This window comes from Phacochoerus africanus, chromosome 5, assembly GCF_016906955.1.
Source record: "Phacochoerus africanus isolate WHEZ1 chromosome 5, ROS_Pafr_v1, whole genome shotgun sequence".
Classification (NCBI taxonomy): Eukaryota; Metazoa; Chordata; class Mammalia; order Artiodactyla; family Suidae; genus Phacochoerus; species Phacochoerus africanus.
In genome coordinates this window covers 57,622,174-57,640,129 of record NC_062548.1, presented here as the reverse complement: position 1 = coordinate 57,640,129, position 17,956 = coordinate 57,622,174, and positions in this window count along the sequence as shown.

Genomic DNA, 17,956 nt, shown 5'->3' with positions numbered 1-17,956 from the left:
GATTCTGGATACCAGTATTCCTCTGATACCTCAGCACATCTGGGCAGGGCAGGCAGCTCTCTTAGAGTGCGTGAGCACAGGGAGGAGAAAGATGACCAAGTGCATGAGCCCCAGTGTGTAAGCATTGTGTAGTGGGTGGGGGGTTGCTGGCAGTGGAGAACGGGGCACAGAATAGTAGAAGTGCTGGGGGTGCAATTTCCTAGAAGCAAGAGGAGAAGGTGTTTTGAAAAGGAGAGTGTGGCCAAGCATTGCTGAGGGCTGTTGAAAAATCATATGCAAAGTTTCTATTGGATTAGGCTGTACAGGTGCCATTGGCTAGGGCCATTCTGATGGAGTGGTGAAGTCAAGGCCAGCATAGAAAATGAGAGAATGATGCCTGGAAGTCAAAGTTATCTCTCTGTGTGAATTGAGGAAGAGTTAATGCAACTGGTGGAGAGGAAGAGCAAGAAGAGTCTCCAGCCACTTGCACTGAAATCAACATATGCATCCCTCTGTGGTTTCCATGGTTACCTAGGGTCATCTTTCTAGGCCCTGCCCTGACTCCAGCCTCCAACTCTGAGTTCACCCCTCCTCACCGTCATCTCTCTGTTTCCAACAGCCCCGTGGCCCATCCACCCTCTGCCCCTGGAGTTACCTGTTCATCATCCACTGTTCTGCCCTCTGGCTCCCCTTCCCCACTGAACTGTCAAGCTTCCTGTTTCAGCAGTCAGTTCAGGCTGTTGAACAAATACAATAGCTGCTATGAGGAAGGAATCATCTCCAGAATGACTTTAAAGGTCACTGCCTATTATAGGAACATTTGTTGAGAGGAAAAAAAAAGTCACCAATGAGCTCGCCCCTGGGTAGCAATTTTAAGAGCTGTTGGCTGTTCAGTCTCCCAAAGTCCAGGAAAACTCCAGGAAAGAACAGCCGTCACTGTTCTTACAGGTTTAGTTAGTTGATTTTACAGGGAGCACATGAATTTTAGCTAGATTAAATTTAGCCAGATCAATGAAGAGAATAGACTTTTATTTTATGCAGTATAAAGACTTCATGGCCATTGCCACACACCTGTGGACCAGGTGCAAATCCCCTCCTCAGGGACCTTCTTAAAGTGGCGAGATGGGGTGTGTTTTGACCCTGGGGAAATGGAGGCGTTGTTCTCAGGTCAGTACAAATAAGATGGGTTATTGTAAATATTTCACATAAGCATCTGGGAAAAATGAGTTAAATCCTCCCTACTAGTACATTTGGCTCTAATATTATAAGGCTTTTCACACCCCTTTTGCTGTTTTAAATGACTAAAGATTTAGGGGTATCTTTAGCCATTCACTAGTCTTATCGGTTGCCTACTTCTTGATCAGAGTCATAACTCAGAATTGTTCTGTGCTTTCCATAGGGAATTGTGTGGTATGGAAACTTCCAGAAAAGCAGGAAGGCTACTTTCTTAGCCAGCCAGTGCAGTGATGCCCAATGAGCACCCAGGTCTTGAGAGTGTGCAGGACCCGCGGGCTACTTTCCAGGGAAGCTGAGCCAGGGCAAGGCACCATTGAAATGCCAGTCCAGTCTTCTCGCTCTCTCCTTCCTCCCTTTGTGAAGGAGAGGAAAACAAGACGGCCTGAGATAATGCAGGTAGACCGCTGGGCACCTTCCCAAGAGCACTGTGTGGTTATGCCTGGACAGCATGAGCAGCAGCAGCTGGAGCTCTGGGTGCACACCCGCTTCCAGGGCAGCCTGGCCATGAGCGCATTCCCAGCCTCGGTCCGGGCCACTCTCCTTCCTACCCCTCTGCCCACGAAACCCTAGCTTGAGGCTAGCTTCCTCCAGTGCATTAGTCAGGGTTCTCCAGGAAAGCAGAACTGATAGGTTGTCTCTCCAAGAGAGAAAGGGAGGTTTTATATATATATATATCTGTTGTGTTATCTGAGTGATTATAGAGGCTAACAAGTCCAAAATCTGTAGGGCAGCTGCAGGTCAGGTCCCAAGGCCATCTGCCTGGGGCATTCTGTCTTGCACAGGGGGTGTCTGGTTTTGTTCTGATCACACCCTCCACTGATTAGCAGAGGCTCCCCCAGCTTTATGGAGGGCCACCTGCTGTACCTGGGCCCACTGATTTCACTGCTCCCCTCCTCTAAAGCCACCCTCGCACCCCCACCCCCAGAATAATGTTCTACCACACAGTGGGCATAGAGCCAAACAGATCCCAGATTAACTCTCCCACCAGGAAGCCTTGAATTCAGACCCTTGCAGCCTGTCGCCTTGACCTGAGTGCACCTTCTGTTGGTCCTGCCTGCATTTTAGCTGCGCAGCTTCCGACTTAGAGCAGGCATGTGTCAGAGCAGTGGGGTGGGCATGCTTGCTAAGGCTCCCTGGGTGTGGTCTGTCCAGCCGCCTCCCTCTGGCCCTGGGCGGCACGTGTCCAAGGGGTCGGGCTCCTGTTTTTCTCTCTTTCCTTCTGTCTGTGTTCAGGGAACTCCAGGATTCCTGTTCAGCTGGGCATCCTCAAGGTGGCCTAGATCATATAGGACCTGGGTTTAGAGGCTGCTCTTCCCACTGGGCAGAATTATCTTCTACAAATGGAATTCTGAGATCACGTGTTTCATGTGTAAAAGGCTCAGGGGCCTGCATTCATCCCTAAGTCAGCTGTGACCGCAGCTGTCCCTACACAAAATATTTCCCCTTTTAAAAAATATCGGGCAAGTTCAGAATAGCTTCACACAATGCCAGCGCTTCTCCTGGAGATGATTTTTTTTCTTTCTTTCTTTTTCTTTCTAATCCTTGACCTACTTTTTTCCTGTGCTCAGTATACCTAATGAATAATAACAGCTTCAGAGAGTAATGCCAGGGGAAGCCCAGTGGAAGGGATGCCTAAAGAGAATGGCCCTGGAGCCCTGAGAATCAGCCAGTGGGTGCCACACCCCTGCTCCTAGTTGGGGTATTGCAGGGGTGGCTCATGATGGAGCCCGCACAGGGCCTGACACACACTCACACACACACATACATATTCACAAACCACACTGCAGGGTGCTGCAGGAAGAGTGCTTCAGGGTCAGGGATGTCAACGGCTCCCTAGAGCTGTTCTAAAACTGATTCCATTCATGATGCGATCTGTGCAGGGAGGGAACAGGGCCGCTCCTCTGCCTCTGGAGCTGTAATCCTGAACCCTAGAAGGTTTGGGGGAGGAGGGGACAGTCACAGGATTCACTTGGCTCACACACCAGGGTCAAGGCAACAGGGCTGTGTACCCAGTCTGTGTCCTGCAAAAACACCACTGCCTCAGACCTGAGCATGCACCAGTCTCCATGAATGTGGAAAGAGGTGCCATCAGCAGGCTTTTGTTTTTCCGAGATCCTGAGCTTTTCAGAGGCAGCTAGAGAAAGGGGGTGCAAGAAGAGAGAGAGGGCAGAGAGAAAAAGTGACATGATAGAGAAATGACAGAGAGAATAACAGAGAGAGAGAGAGATTGAGAGGGAAGGTGAATTAACTGCGGAGTCTGGGAAGGAATAGAGTTCTGGGCTCTCCTAAGTGGCCGTGTTCCCTGGCAACACTCTGATGAGAGGGCAGGACCTCTAAGGAGAAAGACTGTGATGACCTTCAGGGACCCAACCATAGACCACATGGCTCCCAGCCTTCACTCATCCCAGGTGACGTGGAAGCAGCAGAGCTGCTTCAAGGTCCCCATGCATGAGATGATGAGCATGGCAAGGACAGTCCTGGGGCTGAAGGGGCATGGGCTCACCCCTACTTCCTGACTCTCCACAAACTTCCTGGTTCCTGTGCAACTCTGTGGGTGGGGGTGGGGGGCTTAAATAATGACTGAAAACTAAGGGTGATATCTGCTCAGAAGGATGGGTCCTCTGAGTCAGATTTCACCTGCTTTGAAAGCATTGACAGACCTGATGTCCCCACACCTGCCCCTCAGGTCAGAGCCTCTGGGAGTCTCTTGATGACCCAGAGTGAGGTCCTGCTTCCTCCCTAGTGGTGATACTTGTGTGGCCCTTGGCTGTCACAGCTGGTTCAAGAAAAATGACCCCTTTCTAGACTTCAGCCATTTGAAAACTCAGTGAAGTTGGCACCTCTCTCCTGGCCCACCAAGCACAACAGGTCTCATCCAAATGGAGGAAGACATCACCTGCCAGGGCCCTACTTCCCACAGGTTCTCTGTGCGTGTGGTCTATGGTTGGGTCCCTGAAGGTCATCACAGCACTGACTAGAATTGTGTCCCCTCCCCATAGCTGTGCCCATGCCTGATGTCCTGGCGTAACTTCAGGTCCCTAGTGTCTGGGGTACCAAGAACATAAACCTGGTGGCCCCTTGTTCTTTTATTAGTGTCACTGCAGCACTGATATGCAGGAGGGATTGACTGGCAGAGAACAACAAAGCACAAACTGAGAAAGGACTGATGGCCACACTCCTGGAGCCACTGGTCTGCTTGCCAAGAAAGGGGAACTGTTTCCTTTGTTTGGGCTGCTGAAACAAGGTACTGCAGACTGAGGGGGCTTAAACAACAGAAATGAATCTTCTTTTACCTCTGGAGGCTGGAAGTTCAAGATCAAGGTTTCAGCAGAGTTGGTTTCTTCTGGGGCCTCTCTCCTTGGTGAGTAGATGCCCGTCTTCATGTTTACAGGTGCTCTTCCTTCTGTGTGTCTGCATCCAGATTTCCTCTCCTAATGTGGACACCAGTCGTAATGGAGTAAGGCTCACCTTAATGACCCCTTTTTAACTTGATTACCTCTGTAACGGCCAAATAAGGTCACATTGTCTGACACTGGGGGTTAGCACTTCAACATGTGAATCTGGGTGGGAGACACAACCCATCCTATGATAGCAGCACTGATTTGAATCCCCCGGGGCTCCATGATTTCATTTTCTCCATGGAGAAAGAATCCAGGATGTCTAGAAAGCTCTGCCTTTTTCATTCCTCCTGGGTTTGGTCTGTTGTGTCATTAGGGCAAACACTGGACAAAAGAGGGCATGAATCACATAGGTGTGTGTGTTTAGTGAATTTAGAAGAGACCAAAGAGCCCCAATCATGCTGTTTTCCAGCCACAAATGTGAATAGTTCACATCTAACTGACTCTCCTAGAGGGATTTCTTTGGTCTACAGATCAGTGTCCCAACCCCTGCCCCTCAAGACCTCCATTCCTATTATTTTTCACCTCCTTAGCATTAAATCACCCCTGTTGCCTCTTTCATCTCCACCCCTTCCAAAAGGGGAGCCCCGTCACACCATGGGTGTTGGCCCCTTTAAGGTCACATGACCCTCATACCTTAGACCATTTCTTTGCAACCTTTTATCTCTGCATCAGAATCACACCCTGAACAGAAGATGTTCCCATCATGCACTCTACTTTGAAAATGCTTTCAGACCTATTTGATCTTTGCATCTGGAGGAGGAGGAAGCAAACAAAACTTTATCAAGCTTCTCCATATTTCAGGCTTACTGTTATTGGTTTTACATCTGTGGTTTCTTTAATCATCACATGAGCCTATGGCATGGTTGTGCATTAGGAGAAAAGATGTCATTATGATGCAGAAGCCTGCCAGCCCCGACCTCACCCCACTGATGTGCTGCACAGAGAGGGGGTGGGGTGGTGACCAGAGAGGCCTGAATATCAAGTGACATTGATCTACAGAGCAAATCAATGTAGATCTCAGGAAGAAGACAGTGTTCTTGAAGGTGGGGAGGGGGAGGTAAGCAGAGAAGTGGGGGTGGAGAGGGAGACCAGGCAGCACAAGGGGGTCACCTCCGGGGAGAGTTTTAGAAAGTTGTTCTGGGTGTTGCTGGTGGGCTTCCTTCCTTGCTGTGCTGTAAATGGCTCTTGTGATGTCTGGAGGCGACAGAGAGCTGAGAGTGAGCTTGTCACCTTTGGGTGTAGCTGCTGTGAATGCCATTGTAGAAATGAAGAAACTGGGGCTCAGAGTGATTGAGTCACAGCTCATCAATGACAGACCCACAGATTAATTTTGGGTTGGTCCAACTGCAGTCTGACACGTGGCTAACACTCCCTTAATGCTGGTGTGGATCTGCTTACCTTGCCCATTTCGGCCAAATACGAAACGGAGGCACTGCCAAGAATGCGACTTTCCCCTGGCCCAGCAGCTTTCTGAGGTGAGGTGAGCAAGATCACGTCCCTGCTCTGCACGAACTCACGCCCCAACTCCCAAGGCACACAGTACTCCAGGTGTCTCCATAGCCCCTCCCCGCCCCGCTGTAGTCTGCAGAGAGGACCTTCTTCAGTCTCAAGAAGTATGTACCACATTGACTCCCCTGCTGTAGAACTCCCAGCCTATTACTTTGTATCTGTTCACATTTCCAACTATTTCCCACTTGCTTTTTTATCAACAACAGTGTAATAAAACACTTTTCCGGGTTCTATCTCCAAGGAAAAGTGTGGAAGCTTTAATTTCCTCTCCCAGCTTAAGGAGAGCAAACAAGTCCTAAAGCCAGCATTCTTTAACTTCCACGGCTATGGTTTCTGTCCCTTATTGGGTTTTCAAACCAAACAGTCACGTTATAAAGCAAAGCAAAATTGCTTTTTATCCCTAAATCCAAAGCAATTTCATATTCAGAGCCCTGTGGGAACAAAGCCTTCCCCAATGGATGATGAGGCCTCCCACACAAATGGATTAGGCTGGCATCAATGCTTTAAGTGCTGCCTCCTGACCCTGAGCCTCTCCTTCCTCTCTCAGGCATCATGAGGAGAAAGAGAACTGCCCGCCAGGGAGCGGGGTTTGTCTCCTCCAGAAGAGCCAGACTTTGGAATAGGGAATTATGAGCCATCATTTCAGGGAGGCTTGGACGGTGCCCTCCCCAAGCTAATATAGTTCCAGAATCCCACCATCCAAGTTTGATGGATTATGGATGGATAATATGGGTTGATGGATTATCTCCCATCAAAGTGCAAATGAACCTTAGGAATGGATTGCTTGTGCCCTTCCGAAGGGATGGGTGATAGCCTCCATTGCCCTCAGCTGATCAAAAGGGAGTTGGGTTCAGATCCCTGAATCCAGAGTAACAGCAGTTGAACATGGGTCAGTCGGTCCTGAGAGATGGGCGAGTGCCATTCTGAAGAAATGGATTGCTTGTGCACAGAGAGAACTAGTGGGTAGATGGGCAGGTTTTAGAATGACACTTGGTCTTGTCCTGGCTCTTCCATCTCCTGGCTGTGTGACCTGGCATGGAATACCTAACCTCTCTGTGTGTGGATGTGCTCCTGTGCACACTGAGAATAAGGAGAAGCTGCATAATAGAGATTACAGACTTAAAGTCATTAGGACAGAATACATGCTGGGTCAATACTAACTGCATCCCATACATTTTGATATCTTGTGTTTTTTTATTTAATTCTATGTATTTTTCTTTTTATTTAAAATTATTTTACTGAATTGTTGATTTACAGTGTTCATTTCTTCTGTACAGCTAAGTGATTCAGATATATATATATATATATATATATATATATATATATATATATACACACACATATATATACACACACATATACACACACACACATTCTTTTTCATATTCCTTGCCATTATGGTTTAATAACAGGATACTGAATGTAGTTCTCAGTGCTATACGGTAAGACCTTGTTGGTTATCACTCTGTACACAATAGTTTGCATTTGCTAATCCCACAATCCCAATCCATCTCTCCAGGACCCCCCTCCCCCTTGGCAAACAAAAGTCTGTACTCTGTGAGTCTGTTTCTGTTTCATGATAAATGCATTTGTGTCATGTTTTAGATTCCACATATAGGTGATATCATAAGGTATTTATTTGTATTTGTATGACTGACTTCACTTGGTATGATAATCTCCAAGTCCATCCATGTTGCTATAAATGGCATGATTTCATTCTTTTTATAGCTGAGTAGTATTCCATGGCGTAAACACACACACACATACACATACACACACATCCATATCCTCGTTATACATTATTTGCTAATGAAGATTCAGGTTGTTTCCATGTCTTGGCTATTGTGAATAGTACTGCTATGAACATAGAGTTGCAAGTATCTTTTTGAATTAGTTTTGTTCAGCTAAATCCCCAGGGGTGAGATTGCTGGATCATATGGAAACTTTCTTTAGTTTTTTGAGGAAACTCTATACTGTTTTCCATAGCGGCTGCACCAATTATATTCCTCCCAACAGTGCAGGAGTGTTCCCTTTTCTCTATACCATTTCCAGCATTTGTTATTTGTAGACTTTTTAATGATGGACATTCTGACCAGTGTAAGGTGCTACTTCCAATTTTATGTTTTATATTTTCTTTGAGATCATTGTGATTCAGAGCTAGACTCTAAAGCCAGACTGTCAGGATTAGAATCCTAGCTCTGTCACTTGTTAGCTGTGTGACCTTGGGCAAGTGAAGTAACTATCTTGTGCCTCAAAATCTCCTTATCTGTAAAGAGGGATCAAAGTTGTACCTTGGTCCTAAGAGTTGTTGGTGATGAATGACTTCATGTAGATTAAAGTACTTGGAACAGTGCCTGGCACTTACTAAGTAAGTATCACATACATATGTGGATCACCTCCTGAGCACCTTTTCCCTTTTGGTAGTTATGTTTTAAAGTAAACAACATTTCTTTAATGTAAATGTTAAATGGATTCCCTTATCTCTTTTGAATTTTGATGTCTTTGGTATCTATTTGGCATATCTTCTCCTCTCCCCTCCAAGAAACATCCAGTGTTTCTACCTATTGAAATGACTCATCCTGTTACATCATAGAACACAGTGAACTTTCCCATGATAAGATCACAGCATTTCTGAAAAGCTGCCCAGATGAGCATTTAGGGGGATAGATTTAGTCTAGTGCTATTTCTTTTTCCCCAAACTGTATCTCTTGGATCTCTGAGGGTCATGGGATGAACTTCAGAGATTCTTAAAAATGAAGCCTCATTGTGACAGACAGGACTCAAGTGTCTCATTTTATCAACACCAAACTCTCCCCCAGAGCCCAGTCTATAAAGCAGAGAAAGTTTGTCCTTGGCATATTCAAACTTTCATACCCTCTATTTTCACTTCCCTGACCTGGGCAAGAAAAGCTTCAGGGCAGATGTCTGACTATAGTCCTCTTCTGTGAGTCCCTTCCATGTGGGCTGCCATGTTGGAACCTTGATCACATGACCTGGAAGCCAACTGATTGGACAAAGGCCTAGCTGTGACCAATAGCTGATTGGTAGGCAACCACAGGGGCACCAGAAGAGGGACCTGCTGGGAGTCAAGTGAACATTAAGGCAAATGGCATCTCAGGACATCTTCTATGGTACAGTGACTGCCCCCAAAGGCTCTCTAGTTCCTGCACTCCTTTCCTGTATCCTGACTCTAAAAATATTTCTGGGGTCCTACTGAAGCTTACCCATGCAATCTGTGTCTTAGCTTCTTTTATTCCAGAACTATCCTAGTAAAAGCAGTGGCTTGAGTGCAGCTCCATTCTTGACACCTAAGACTGGCACGCTTATTGTATAACCCTGCGGACACTTTTGCTCCCCTGTTCTTGGCCTGTGGCCCTGACCTAAGTGCCACACATAGTCCAGCCATCAACTAGTCCCAGTCCATGGTCACTTGAGACTCACCAGGGGACCCGGGCCTTCAAACCCAGTAACCTCCCATCATTGCATTATAAAGTCTCTCTTTTGCCCCCTTGAGGCCCAGCCTGTGATGGGGCTTGAAAAGTAGCCCAATTGGAGTTTGTCCAATGGTGGTAGAAAGATGAAAGAAAAAAATCTGACCAAATGAATAGAGGGGGATGGAGAAGTCCTGTGCTTGATTTTAGCGTTTTCTTTCCCTGAAGTTCAAGGCTGTGTTGTTCCATGAATCACATTTCCCTGTTTGTGCTTCACCTAACCCAGGGGAAGTTGTAGCAGTAACCACTTGTGCCCCCTGAGCTAATGCTCGGTGTGCACCTTCCACATCCGGGCACTGTCCTGAGTGTTTGTCACACCCTGACCCTCACAAGAATCCTCTGAGATTGGCCTAGAGTGGCCCCATGTAGATGTGGGTGACCTAGAGGCACAGAAGTGTTAAGTAACTTTCCCCACATTGCACAACTAGGAGGCCAGAGTCGAGATTGAAACCTGAAGAGCCTGCCATTTATCTGCAGGGTAACAGCAGGGGCAGAGCCCTCCTCATCCAGCAGTGTGGTCCCCAGGGATGTTGGGAAACCAGCCCCAGGAAGCTCACATCCCCTCAGAGGGAAGAGAAAGGGTGGGCCCTTTTCTTGAAGTTGAAAAAAAAAATCTACTCCCAGGAGTTCCCAGGAGTTCCCGTCATGGCTCAGCGGAAACAAATCTGACTAGAATCCATGAGGACCCAGGTTTGATCCCTGGGCCTTGCTCAGTGGGTTAAGGATCCGGTGATGCCATGACCTGTGGTGTAGGTCGCAGATGAGGTTTGGATCTGGCATTGCTGTGTCTGTGGCATAGGTTGGCAGCTGTAGCTCTGATTCGACCCCTAGCCTGGTGTGGCCCTAAAGTGTCAAAGAAAAAAAAAATCTGCTCCCAAACATATTATCTAGTGGCTGATAGCCCATCATCAAAAAGCCATTTCCCTAATGTGAAACCTTATGTTGTTCCCAAGTTTTCCATATTTCAGACAGGGTCACCTTTGTGCCTGTCCATCTCATTCTTTGGAGGTGGGTGACCCCTGATAAACACCATGCCCCACAGCCTCTCTGGGTCACCCGTGGGTGTGGTCTACAACCTCGCTGTCCTCCTCTGTGTGGCTGCTACCTGCAAGCAGAACTCTCTGTAGACTCAGCAGTGGCCTTTACCTCTTGGAGATGGTTACCAGCCAAGGGGTCACCTGCTTAAATGTGGTTTTCTAATAAATAAGTGGTGATTTTTAATACGAGTATGTCCCAGCTATTACAGGGGATATACTTAGACTTTCCCTCACATATCTGAAGTTCACATTTAACTGGGCACCCCATGTTTTTATTTGCTCAATCTGGTAACCCTCTCTCAGAGGACTTTCTTCACCCTGCAGCTTTAGCCAGCCAAGCACTTCATTGCATTTTTGCGACAAGCAGGACATGACTGTCTTTCCTCTGCTGGGAGTGGAGCAGTGGGGAGCTGGGCATTTCAAGAATGAAAAGGATCTTAGTTTGTGTCTCTTCCACCCTGATCTGCCATTCCTTCCTTCCTCACCCCTTGAGCTCCATCCTGGCTCTGGGCCCAGATGGGTGGCTTTCTCTCCCTTGGGGTTGGGAGCTTGTGTTTGTTTCCATCAGGGGTTGTTCATTGACCTCCCCCAGGTACATCTGTCTGCTGGGTCAGAGAGAAGTAGACGAGGAGAAATGCCTTAACCAACTGGCCCTGAGACTCCATCTGGTGGTTCCTGGACTCAAGGGTCACAGTATCTGCTGGTGAAGGTCAGCCAGGGTACGGCCACCCCATTGACAATGGAACAGCAAGGCCTTGAAGAATGGAGGTGTTGGCATAAATGGAGGGGGCGGTGAGAGGACAGTGAGCCCCACTTAGTAGCCTATCAGGATCGCTGGAAGCCCTTCCTGACCTGAGTAGTGTCTGTATGATCACATGACACCTGAATGTCCACTACATCCATTCAGTTCAACACACTTTACTGAGCACCTACTATGTGCCAAGCACGCTACTGGGCTCATATTATAAGGATGAGAAAGATGCAGTCCCTGCCTTTAAGGGCCCATGTCTTCTTGTGGGAGAGAGACACATGGAGAGGATGTTTCAGCCCCACAAGCTGGGTGCAGGGAGGGTGATGCCCAGGGCACCTCAGATGCCCCAGACAGCGGGTTGAGGACACACAGCTGGGCTGTCCTACCTGCCTCAGGGCACAAGGTCTCCCCCCAGCACAGACTCCAGGAAGCAGTCAATACCTGTCATTTCAAACCATGAGACTGAATGGAAATACTTTTTTAAAAAGCCCCCATTTTCAGGAAATAACTTAGCCTGGTTTACCCAGGGGCACCTTTAGCCCATGGAAATCCACCATGGGAAGCCATTTGTTTAAATACTCACACACATCCCCGGGCTCCTGTCCCATGCCAGGTGCTCCCTCCTTCCCCAGCAAACTTGTCTGTCTAGGCTGGTTTGGGCTAATTACTGAGCAATAAAGATTCTGCTTTTTACACATTGGCTCTGCTCAGAGCTGCCAAGAACATTCAGCCTGGGGCTGGGTGCAAGAGGGAGACACATTTTTTCATTATTTTACCTACAAGATTCATCCAAAGGTGGGGAAATAGGTCCATTGCCCTAACTGGCTAGTTGGATAAGAACCAATTCCTCATTAATTTTAAGTATGTCAACTGGAGAAGGTGATTAAAGTGAGAACGACTAATGAGTGGCTTTCCTGGGAACAGACAAAAACACATGCAAGACATGGGACGGACCCAGGTAGGCCCTGGGCTTACACACAGCTGCCCTTGCTAGCTCTGCCAGGGCACTGGGCTCTGGAGGGGCTCCGTGTATTCTCCCTCCCATGGTGAGGTCTGGTGCTGCCTGGGCAGCCCATGATCCCTACACAGCGATTTGGACTTTGCTCAGATGAAGTAGAAATAGGAGATGAAATACTGCAGGCTCTTGGCATCTGTCTAAGTGGCCTTGGGAGGCCCAGATAACATTAAGGGAGCCCGAGCCACTTAGTGGTTATGTACAGCCATCCACAGCCAAGGAGCAAAGCTGTTGGCCTGTATTAACCCACTTGTTGTCCACTACTCTGTAAAGCAGGCAGGTCTCTGCTGTGTTCAGGGGAAGAAGGCTGCTTGGTTTCTTAGAGCAGCTTAGAAGACCAACCCCTGGTACCATCCTTAGATTGATAGAGGGGGAACCCTTTGCCCTTGCAAAAAGGGAAGGAAGGGTGGGAGGAGGGCATGTCAACAAGAGAGGGACCAGCATCTAGAGTAAGCTGGGCTACTGCCTATTATCCAGCTCCTTTGTAGGAAGACCTCCAATCTACTCTGGAGTTTTTACAGGGTCTTTTACAGTGCATTTTCTGTTTTCTCAGCCTCCTCTTTGTGGATGATTCAGATGATTCAGTCTGGTGACCCAGACCAGATCAATCAGAATAGTGCATGCTTCTGGGCATGTGACTCTGCTAGACCAATCAGAATCAATCTAGGACTTTTCTGGAGGTACTGAAAAAAGAGCTTCTTTTTACCAGGTTGCTAAGCTGCTGGAATGTAAGTTACTTTGCCATCATTGGGAAAGAATTGGCTTGGAATAAAACCCAGTGCAAAAGAAGGCAGAGCTAAGATTAAGAGAAATGGAACCCTAACAACATGGTTTTAGTTCTTGGGTCAAGCTATGCCTGAAACCCTGGGGTTTTTCAGTTACCTGAGCCAATGCTACTTCTTTCCTTAATAAGCTTGGGTTTGATTTCTATAGCTTATAACCGAAGACTTCTGTTCAATAATCTCAATATATAACCTTGGACAAGTTATATTTCTGAGGCTCAGTTTCCTCATAGGTAAAATAGGGACCCCAATTCCCCATCTGTACCTATTGAAGAGAGCCAACCATATGACCAAAGATGTAATATTTCCTTGGCCACATTAACCATTTTCGCCCTTGCAGAATAGGGCTAGGCAGACTGCGCAACCTCCTTGGAATGGGAACAGTTTGAATGTGGATATGCAAAGGAATCTGTACTCTTGTATGGGAATATTTTTCCCCAAGGATAATTGCACTTTTAAAAATAGTTATTTTGAGGAGTTTGCATTGTGGCACAGCAGGAATAAATCTGACCAGGATCCATGAGAATGCAGGTTTGATCTCTGGCCTCACTCAGAGATCCCATGTTGCCCTTGAGCTGCAGTGTAGGACACAGACACAGCTTGGATCCCCAGTTGCTGTGGCTGTGGCATAGGCCAGCGACTGGAGCTCAGATTCGACCCCTGGCCTGGGAACTTTCATACGCTGCAGGTGCAGCTCTAAAAAAGCAAAAAAAAAAAAAAAGTATTATTTTGAGATGATCGTAGAATCCCATGCATTGATAAGAAGCAATGCAGAGAGATTCCATATCCCCTTCATCCAGTTTGCTCAGTGGTAACATCTTACATAACTGCAGTGCAATATCACAGTGGGAAGATTGGAGAGATGGGATTAAGATGGTGGAATAGAAGGACGGAGCTCAACTTCTCTCCTAAAAACAACAAAATTTACAACCAGATGGACCACAAACTTTCAAAAAGATATCCTACTCCAGAAGACAAAGAGAAGGCTACATCATGAGGTAGGAGGGGTGATTACATGATATAAGCAACCCCACACCTCCTGTGGGTGGGAAGCCCCACATACTGGAAAATGACTATCACAGAGACTCACCTATAGGAGTGAGAGTTCTGAGGCCCATGTCAAGTCCCCATCCGTGGGGATCTGGCACTGGGAGAAAGAGCCCCTGGAGCACCTGGCATTGAAGGCCAGTCAGGCTCGTGCACAGGAGTTCCATGGGACTGGGGAAAACAGAGACCCCATTCTTAAAAGGTGCACACATTCTTTCACTTGCACTGGGTCCCAGGGCAAAGCAAAGTCTCCATAGAAATCTGGGTCAAACCTGACTGCAGTTCTTGGAGGACATCCTGGGAAAACAGGGATGAATGTGGCTTGTTGTGGGGGAAGGACGTTGGAAGCAAAGCTCTTGGGAATATTCATCAGAGTGCCTTTCTCTGGAGGTGGCCATTTTGGGAAAATCTGGCCCCACCCATCAACACTGAGAAGCCCCAGGGCAAACAACTATCCAGGTGGGATCACAGCCACCTCAGTAAACAGGCTGCCTAAAGACCCCTCAGGCACACAGCCACCTCTAATCCCATTCAGAGACAAGCCCCACCCATCAGAGGGATAGGAATCAACTCCACCTACCAGTGGGCAGGCATCAGTCCCTCCCATCAGGAAGCCTACAGCAAGCTCCCCGTACCAACGTCAGCCACAAGGGGGGCAGACACCAGAAGTAAGAGAGGCTACAACTCTGTTATCTGTAAAAAGATCATCACACCAAAAACCTATAAAAATGAAAAGACAGAGAACTGTAACTCAGATAAGGGAGAAAGGAAAAAACAAAAAAACAAAAAACCCAGAAAAACAGTTAAGTGATCAGGAGAGTCTCAGCCTCCAGGAAAAAGACTTTAGACCGTTGATGCTGAAGATGATGCAAGACCCTGGAAATAAACTGGAGGCAAAGATGGATAATTTGTAGGAAACATTGAGCAAAGAGATACAAGATATGAAACTTAAGAAGAGAGGCACAGTGGGAAATTTGACACTGATGCTATATACTGAACTTATACAAACTTAACTGCTTTTACGTGCACAGTTGAAAGTGTGTGTATGTGTATGCTTAGTACTATGCCGTATGGAGACTCACATGACCACCATACCACCACAGTCAGAATATAGAACACATTATCACAAGCATCTCTCATGCTCTCCTTTTTTACCCACAGTTCTCTCCTCCTGCCAAACTCCTGGTAGCCACTGTTCCATATCTATAATTTAACCATTTCAAGAATATTATATACATGGAATCACATGGTATATAACCTTTTGAAATCAGCTCCTTTCACTCAGCGTAACTCTGCTGAGATCCATCCAACCCGTTGTGTGTATCGGTAGTTTCTTCTTTTTGCGGAGTAGTATTTCATGATAGGGCTGTGCCACAGTTTACCTAACCATTCATGTACGGAGGGACATCTGGGTTTTTCCCAGTTTTTGGCCCTTAACAAAGAAAGCTGCTATGAACATTTATGTGCAAGTTTTTTTTTTTTTCTTTTTACAGCTATATCTGCAGCATATGGAAGTTCCTGGGCTAGGGTTCAAATCCAAGCTGCAGCTGCCAGCCCTGCACCACAGCCACGGCAACACCAGGTGCAAGCTTCATCTGCAACTCACACTGCAGCTTGCAGCATTGCCAGATCCTTAACCCACTGAGCGAGGCCAGGGATCGAACCCTCATCCTCACAGATACTATGCCAGGTCTTTAACCCACTGAGCACAACTGGAACTCCCAAGCTTTTGTGAACATAAGTTTTCATTTCTCTGGGATAAATGCCCAAGAGTATAAATGCTGGATAGTAAATTAAGTCCATTTTAAGTTTTAAAAGAAATTGCCAAATTAATTTTCCAGAATGGCTGAATTACTTTACATTCCTGCCAGCAAGGGGTAAGAGATCCAATTTCCCTCTGATGGGATTTGATATTGTTAGTATATTTTCTATTAGCCATTCTGGCAGGTGTGTGATGATATCTCATTGTACTTTTAATTGGCATTTTTGTAATGGTTAATGATACTGAATATTTTTTCATGTGCTTATTTGCCATCTGTGTTTTCTCTTCAGTGGCATGTCTATGCATGTCTTTTGCCATTTTTCTCCACTTTCTAATGGGATTTTTGAGTTTTGAGAGTTGTTATATAGTCTAGATACTTGTTCTTAATCAAATTTGTGATTTGTAAATCTTTCCTCCCAGTCCATAGCTTGTTTTTTCAAACTTTTAAGATGAGATCTCACAGAGCAAAGGTTTTTAATATCGGTGAGATCCAATTTGTCAATTTTCCCTTTTGTGCATCATGCTTTTGGGGCCAAGTCTAAAACCTCTTTGCATAAGAGTTTCTCCTATTTAATAAAAGTTTATGCTTTTACATGTTACTTTAAAAGCTCATGATCCGTTTTGAGTTAATTCTGTATGAGGTGTGAGGTTTAGGTTGCTGTTCCTGTTTTTGACCTATAAATGTCCAGTGGTGGTAGAGTAATTGGTTGGAAAGTCTTTCTTCTGTTGAACTGCCTTTGCATCTTGCCAGTAATTAGCTGGCATATTTATGTGGCTTTATTTCTGGATTCAGTGTGGTTCCCGGATCCACCTGTCTATGCCTCTGTCACTACTATGCTGGCTTGATTACTGTACTTTAATCCTGGGTAGAAGGATTCCTCCCACGTTATTCTTCTTTGTCAGGATGATTTTAGCTCTTCCAGGGCCTGTGGTGTACCACATGAAATTTAGAATAAGATTGTCCTGATGATATTTAAGCTACCTTGCCGGGAAAATCTTGCTTGGATTTTGGCTTCAATTGCATTAAACCTATAAATCAAGTTAGGGGGAATTGATGTCTTCATGTTGAATGTTCTAATCCATGAACAAAGTATGGCTCCCTGTAAATTTAGGTTTTCTTTGATTTCTTTTATAAGCATTTTGTAATTTTCAGCATAATGATCCTGTACATGTTTGGTTAGATTTATTACTATTTCATTTTCTTTGAAGCAGCTGTAAGTTCTGTTGCATTCTTTCTTTTGGTTTCCACTTGTTTGTTGTCAGTAAATAGAAACACAGTTGATTTTTTGTGTTGATCTTATATCCTGCAACCTTATTGGAGCCCATTTCTTAGTTCTAGGAGGGTTTTTTTTTTGGTAGATTCCTTGGAATTTTCTAAGTAGACATTTCTATGTTTTATGCAAATAAAGGTACTTTTTATTTCTTCCTTTCTACTATGAAGGCCTTTTATTTCTTTTTTCTGCCATATTGCAATGGGTAGAACTTCCAGCACTATGTTAAAGAAGAGTGGTGAGAGAAGACATCCATGCTGTATTGGTGATTCTAGAGGAAAGCGTTTAGTTTTTTTACCATGAAATATAGTGTGAGCTCTAAATTTTTTGTAGATTTTTTTATAAGGTTGAAGATATTCCCCTCTGTTCCTAACATACTGAGAGTTTTCATTATGGATGAATGTTGAAGTTCACCTAATGTTTTTCTGTGTCACTTGGAATGATTGTATTTTTCTTCTGTGACCTGTTGATATGATGGATTACATTGATGGATTATCACATATTGAACCAGCCTCGAATATGTGGAGTAAATCCCATGTGGTCACGGGACTTAGAAATAAATATATACACACACACGCTGGTTCTGTTTCTCTAGAGAACTCTAATCCACCAGCTGATATCTGTTTAATCTCCTAAGAGTCTTTGAGCCACAGAAGTCTCTCTTCAGAAACTTTA